Raw genomic sequence first — 7500 nt, 5'->3', positions numbered from 1 at the left:
GGACTCGCCCGGAGCGAAAGCCCCCCGACACGGCCCCCCCCACCGGGCCACGCGGAAAAGCACCGGATGTGCTAGAGGAGACAGCGACCCGACGAGGTGGGCGCGGCCCGGACACCGAGGCCCCTCGGCCAGGGCGGTTCGCTCTGCAGCAGGCGGCGACGCGGCAAAAAACGAGCGCCGTGCGGTGCGCGCGCGCGGTGGGCTCTTTTCCCCCAACCGTGCCAAACAGCGGGGTTTTTCCTTTCCCCCCTTTCTCTCTGGGGTTTCCCCCCCTCGGCTCAGCTCGAGCCGCACCGCCGCCCAAGCGCTGCTCGCGGCCGGCACCCACGGGGCACAAACCCGGGCCGGGGCCAGCACACACACCTCGCATGGTTTGAAGGACACCTGAGGGCTCGCGGGGCCACGCGGCCGTCACACAGCCCGGACGGTAAAGACGCCCTCCCGGCAGCGGGAGCGGCGACACCTCACCTGCGACGGGAAGCGAATTGGAAAGGAGACCGCCCTGCCCGAGCACCGGACTCCGCCGTGGCTTCCCCATTACAGAGAGCCCCGGAAGAGCCGGCCCGCCGGGGGCCCTTTCCGACGCGACCCGAAAAGCCTCATCGATCAGCCGAGAAAAGAGGAGCGAAAGAAGGCCCCGCGGCCTCGGTCCTGGGACATCGGCAGCCCAAAGCGCGCACCACACCACGCTTCCAGGCGGGCAGCGGGCAGACGGACGCAGCAGGGCTGCTTTTCCGCGTGCGGGACACGTCCCCGAGAGGCCCTCCCCACGGCTTGGCGCCGCCGAGCCTCCCCGACGCACCCGAGCGCCACTTTGCAGCAGAGCTTTCGCATCGGTCACAGCGGAGAAAGCGCGGGGAGGTGCCGCCACCCAACCCCGGCTGCGGACAACGATTCCCTTTTATTAGCGAGACAACATCGGGACGGGACCACGGCGGGAGGAGGCCACGGCAGGCCACGCTCCCGGCCCCACGGAACCCTTCCGAGCGTGCGAGAAAGCGCCACCGACCATGCCCACGGGCCACCGGCTTTCGCCCGCCTCGCGGCGATCGGCTTTCCCTCCGGAAAAGCCAGGGGGAACGGCAAACAGCGGAGGGGAAAAAAAAAAGGCACGACAGCGCGCGTCACATAACCCCGTGCTACCCACGGGGGCCGCGGGCCTGGGGGGCGAGGCGCGCGCCTCTCACTCCCCCCCCCTTTAATCCCAACGACCTCTCAAAGAACGCCTCCTTCTCGTCTCTCTCCCTTTCGGCGTTCGTGGCCCGCGCGCCTTTGTGCCGCGCTTCTCCGTCGTGCCGCGGCGGCTTAAGGCCGCGAGAAAAAAAAAAAAAACAAACAGCGTAAGGCCGGGGCAGGCACCCCCCCAGTGCAACCGCACAAGCCGGCACACACGCCTGAAACAGCGGACCTTCTCGCAACCCAGCCCACCGGCAACCACGGCAGCCGGGACAGGCCCGACACCACGGGCCGCCCCAGCGTCGCGGCTCAGTCGATGCCGGCCGAAAACAAGGAAGGGCGAGGCGCCGCCGCCTCGCCGGCAAGCATTCTCACAGGGCTCTCTCTTGTCGGGCTTCCGGTCCGCTCTCGGCAGCCGGCCACCGCAGGCCGGCCGCCGCCCCTGAGACCTTCCCGCCCGCTACGCGGGTTCCCCAGCTTAGGGCCGAGGAAGGGGGACGACTTCAACACACAGCGGGGGGGGGGGCGAGGCGCCGCCGCCCCGCCACAACATCGGGCGACTCCCGTCACCGAGCCCCTCGGCCAACCGGGCGAGGCCGGAGGCAAGGCCGCACGCCCCACCGGAGCGTCCCCGTGGCACCGCCGACACACCAAGCACAGGTCGGGAGCCGGGAACGGGGCGCCGCCACCTCGGCCAACTGGGCCCATCCTCGGAGCTCTCAGGGAAGGGCCGGGAAAAGCCCCGTCGGGGCTCCGCGAAACAGAGCGCGCCCCGGCCGCGTCCACCCCACCGGCTGCCAGCCACCGCACCAGACTGACAGCCGAAAACCGAGCCCGCCGAGCGGGCACCGGCTTAAGGCCGGGCAGAAAAGGAACGAGGCGCCGCCGCCTCGGCCACCACCGGACTTTCCCCTGCGGCCCCCCTGCACGGAGTCGGCAGCCGCCAGGGTCGGAGGGAGGATACACTCACGGGTCTCTCGCCACCCCACCTAGGCCGACAAGCGGCTCACACAGTCTCTCTCTTTTTCGGCCTTTCCCATCAACTGGGGCTGTGAAACCAGGATAAAAGCCACGCGACTCATATCCCGCTTATTCGACACTCTTCGTTCTGGCAACCGCGCGCGCGGCCGCCGCTCTCGACCTTCGACACAGGCACCGCCAGCCTGCGGGGACACGGCCCATCACCCGCTCCCATAATACGGACAGACGAGTCCAAGGCCCCGGACGCCTCCAAGAGAACCAATCGTACTTGACCGGGGCGGTGCGCTGGCGCACGCCGCCTCCTACCATGACGCAACTGGAGGCAGCCAGAAACAGCGACCCCTTGGTGAACTTCCAGGACGGGTGGGGCAACAGGTCTACCCGGCCCCTGCCGAAATTTGCCTAAGTCCCGCCGGAGCTGGGTAGACCTGTTCGCCCCGCGACCGGGCACCACCGCGGCGCCACGCCGACGGTTTCGGGGCGCGGCCGGCGGCCGCGGCCGGGCCCGGATCCGGGTAGACCTGTCCGCCCGGAGCCTTCCCCGGGCCGGGTAGACCTGTTCACGCCGAGACCGGGCGCCGCCAGGGGAGCCACGCGGGCAGTTTCGTGGCACGGCCGGCGGCCGCGGCCGAGCCCGGATCCGGGTAGACCTGTTCGCCCTCTGGCCGGACGCTGCCGGGACAGTACGCTGACGGCTCCGGCAACCGCTGGTGGCCGCAGCCGACCCCGGAGACAAGGCATCCTCCTGCCATCCCTGAGCCGGGGGAACCCCACAGCCCCGGAACGCCCCGGAACCGTATGGCTCTAGCAGCCCTGTCCCGCCTGAGAACCCGGTTTCAAGACCAATACGTATTTTCGACAAAACTCAACCTTTAATTTTTGAACGAGTACATCTTTCTTCTGCTAGGAACAAGGAAGTTTCCTGGGGAAAAAAAAAATTCTTTGCGAATTTTACTCCGTTTTCTTGGGCGCCCACACCACAGCCGGCCACGCTCGGGAGGATCGTGTGCCCTTAGCTCGGCCAGCCCACACACATTGACGCACCAAAACGGACGCCCCTCCCCACCCCACCCCGGGCACCACGCCCAGCCCCACCAGAGCAGAGCACCTCTAGGGAGACAGCGGGGAGGGGAAGCAGGTGCATAGGAACAGGGAACGAAGCCGATGGCCGCCGGCGCGACTGGCCCCGCCCACCAGGAGGGGCCGGGGCCGAGGCCGGGGGGACCGGGCGGCCGCCTTCGGGCCGGTTCTTTCGGGGTCCGCCGAGGTCCCCGTCTCCCGCCGCCGCTTCGGGGGGCCGCGGGGGCGCCGCGCCCAGGTGCCCGAGGCCGGCAGGCAGCGGGCGAGCCCCGGCGGGACGAGCCCCGCCCGCCGGCGAGGGCCGGGCGGCGGCCGGGGCCGGGCCCGGATCCGGGTAGACCTGTCCGCCCGGAGCCGTCCCCGGGCCGGGTAGACCTGTTCACGCCGAGACCGGGCGCCGCCAGGGGAGCCACGCGGGCGGTTTCGTGGCACGGCCGGCGGCCGCGGCCGAGCCCGGATCCGGGTAGACCTGTTCGCCCTCTGGCCGGACGCTGCCGGGACAGTACGCTGACGGCTCCGGCAACCGCTGGTGGCCGCAGCCGACCCCGGAGACAAGGCATCCTCCTGCCATCCCTGAGCCGGGGGAACCCCACAGCCCCGGAACGCCCCGGAACCGTATGGCTCTAGCAGCCCTGTCCCGCCTGAGAACCCGGTTTCAAGACCAATACGTATTTTCGACAAAACTCAACCTTTAATTTTTGAACGAGTACATCTTTCTTCTGCTAGGAACAAGGAAGTTTCCTGGGGAAAAAAAAAATTCTTTGCGAATTTTACTCCGTTTTCTTGGGCGCCCACACCACAGCCGGCCACGCTCGGGAGGATCGTGTGCCCTTAGCTCGGCCAGCCCACACACATTGACGCACCAAAACGGACGCCCCTCCCCACCCCACCCCGGGCACCACGCCCAGCCCCACCAGAGCAGAGCACCTCTAGGGAGACAGCGGGGAGGGGAAGCAGGTGCATAGGAACAGGGAACGAAGCCGATGGCCGCCGGCGCGACTGGCCCCGCCCACCAGGAGGGGCCGGGGCCGAGGCCGGGGGGACCGGGCGGCCGCCTTCGGGCCGGTTCTTTCGGGGTCCGCCGAGGTCCCCGTCTCCCGCCGCCGCTTCGGGGGGCCGCGGGGGCGCCGCGCCCAGGTGCCCGAGGCCGGCAGGCAGCGGGCGAGCCCCGGCGGGACGAGCCCCGCCCGCCGGCGAGGGCCGGGCGGCGGCCGCGGCCGGGCCCGGATCCGGGTAGACCTGTCCGCCCGGAGCCGTCCCCGGGCCGGGTAGACCTGTTCACGCCGAGACCGGGCGCCGCCAGGGGAGCCACGCGGGCGGTTTCGTGGCACGGCCGGCGGCCGCGGCCGAGCCCGGATCCGGGTAGACCTGTTCGCCCTCTGGCCGGACGCTGCCGGGACAGTACGCTGACGGCTCCGGCAACCGCTGGTGGCCGCAGCCGACCCCGGAGACAAGGCATCCTCCTGCCATCCCTGAGCCGGGGGAACCCCACAGCCCCGGAACGCCCCGGAACCGTATGGCTCTAGCAGCCCTGTCCCGCCTGAGAACCCGGTTTCAAGACCAATACGTATTTTCGACAAAACTCAACCTTTAATTTTTGAACGAGTACATCTTTCTTCTGCTAGGAACAAGGAAGTTTCCTGGGGAAAAAAAAAATTCTTTGCGAATTTTACTCCGTTTTCTTGGGCGCCCACACCACAGCCGGCCACGCTCGGGAGGATCGTGTGCCCTTAGCTCGGCCAGCCCACACACATTGACGCACCAAAACGGACGCCCCTCCCCACCCCACCCCGGGCACCACGCCCAGCCCCACCAGAGCAGAGCACCTCTAGGGAGACAGCGGGGAGGGGAAGCAGGTGCATAGGAACAGGGAACGAAGCCGATGGCCGCCGGCGCGACTGGCCCCGCCCACCAGGAGGGGCCGGGGCCGAGGCCGGGGGGACCGGGCGGCCGCCTTCGGGCCGGTTCTTTCGGGGTCCGCCGAGGTCCCCGTCTCCCGCCGCCGCTTCGGGGGGCCGCGGGGGCGCCGCGCCCCGGTGCCCGAGGCCGGCAGGCAGCGGGCGAGCCCCGGCGGGACGAGCCCCGCCCGCCGGCGAGGGCCGGGGCGGGGGCCCGGGCCGGGGCCGGGGCCGGCGGCCGGGGCCGGGGCCGGGGCCGGGGCCGGCGGCCGGGGCCGGGGCCGGGGCCGGGGCCGGGCGGCCGCCTTCGGGCCGGTTCTTTCAGGGTCCGCCGAGGTCCCCGGCCCCCGCCGCCGCTCCGGCGGGCCGCGGGGGCGCCGCGCCGAGGCGCCCGATGCTGGCAGGGAGCGGGCGGCCCCCGGCCCATGTTCACACGGAGAGATAGGCAGACACAGGGACTCTCAGACCCACTCACAGCCCCGCCGCCCCCCTCTCTTTTTGCCGCGGACGGCCACAGCTGCACACTCATCGACACAGACAGACACACACAGACATAGGCACGCCTGCGCATGGACGCGCACACTTGCCGCAGATGCGCTCCGTCCCCCTCCCTCCCGTCGCCCTGTCTCTCGAGGGTTGGGGGCACTCCTGCTCTCCACCATCTGCCTCCCTGGCGCCACCCTCAGACTTTTCTCGCCCCTGCCCAGGGTCCCATCAGCCAGTTCGGACGGCGGCGACGGCAGCAGCAGGGGGGCGAGGACTTGGGTGCCGAGGCAGCCAGGGTGTTCGGCGAGCAGGCCGAGAGCCTGGTGCAGAAGTAGGGCCAGCGACAGTCTGGAGGTGGTGGCGGGATGCTTGGCACTGTCTCTTTTTGAAGAAGCATCCTGTTCAGGTCGCTCTGAGCCTCTCGGTTCGATGGCGTTCCTTCCTGCCTACCCCCAGCCCCGGTCAAGCCTGCGGCAGGACGGAAGCGAGGCGGGCGGATGAGGGAGTGAGAGATGCAGAAATCAAGGTGGGAGGTGGGGCAAGGGCACGGCAGGCTTTCGAGGGCCGGGAGCCGGGCTTAGAGAGCGGATGCTGCTGGCCGTTTTGGCACGGAGGCGGCGGGAACGCCGCCGGCTCCTAAAGAGTCCCTCCTTCCCTCTCCGGCAGTGGCATGGGGAGCGGGCTGCAGGCAGGGTGGCGACAGGGCGGGCTGGAGCTGGGGAAGCGCGCGGCAGGGGGTGACGCTGACGGCCGCTCAGGCATGGAGCCAGAAGGGACGCCGCCGTCTGGGACCGAAAGTCACTCGCCTTCACGTCCCAGCTTTCGGGGCGGGGGGGGGGGAGGGGGGGACCAGCGCGTGCGAGCTGCCGTGTGTGGCGGGTGCGTGCGGGGCTGCCAGACGTGCGGGCTGGCCGCCCAAGACGTGCTCGCGGGCCTGGACTGGGTCCCGGGGCTGCGGGTCCGATCGACGAGACCTGGTCTCCCCAGCACCAGGAGGGGAGGCCGGGTCCACCCACATTGGGGGGGTGGGGGGGAGGGGAGGTGGGCAGGGGGCAGGCCCCGAGCTCCAGGAGGAGAAATCTACAAAGGAAACAAATCTACGGGCCGCTCATGTGACTAGGGTTCCAAGCGGGGCCTGGAGAAGGAGGTCTGCCCAGAGCTACACGGCAAACCCATAGGGCCGGACGGGGGAAGCCAACAGGCGTCGCCCGGTGCTAAGCGCCCAGCCGGGCGGGGCATGGCGAAGCCAAGAGGCGTGGCCCGGCGCTAAGCGCCCGGCCGGGCGGGGCCTGGCAAAGCCAACAAGCGTCGGCCGGCGTTAAGCACCCGGCTGGGCGGAGCCGGAGAAGCCAACAGGTGTCCGCCGGCGCTAAGCGCCCAGCCGGGCGGAACCGGGCGAAGCAACCAGGTCTACCCCGGCGCTAAGCGTTAGGCCGAGCGGGGCCGGGCGAAGCCAACCAGCGTGGCCCGGCGCTGCGCGCCCGGCCGGGCGGGGCCGGGTGAAGCCAAGGGGCGTCCCCCGGCGCTAAGCGTTAGGCCGGGCGGGGCCGGGTGAAGCCAAGGGGCGTCCCCCGGCGCTGAGCGCCCAGCCGGGCGGGGCCGGGCGAAGCAACCAGGTCTACCCCGGCGCTAAGCGTTAGGCCGGGCGGGGCCGGGCGAAGCCAACCGGCGTGGCCCGGCGCTGCGCGCCCGGCCGGGCGGGGCCGGGTGAAGCCAAGGGGCGTCCCCCGGCGCTAAGCGTTAGGCCGGGCGGGGCCGGGTGAAGCCAAGGGGCGTCCCCCGGCGCTGAGCGCCCAGCCGGGCGGGGCCGGGCGAAGCAACCAGGTCCACCCCGGCGCTAAGCGTTAGGCCGAGCGGGGCCGGGCGAAGCCAACCGGCG

Source organism: Aphelocoma coerulescens, unplaced genomic scaffold (genome assembly GCF_041296385.1).
Source record: "Aphelocoma coerulescens isolate FSJ_1873_10779 unplaced genomic scaffold, UR_Acoe_1.0 HiC_scaffold_297, whole genome shotgun sequence".
Lineage (NCBI taxonomy): Eukaryota > Metazoa > Chordata > Aves > Passeriformes > Corvidae > Aphelocoma > Aphelocoma coerulescens.
The sequence above is the reverse complement of the archived record's forward strand: the minus strand, read 5'-3'. Positions refer to the sequence as shown.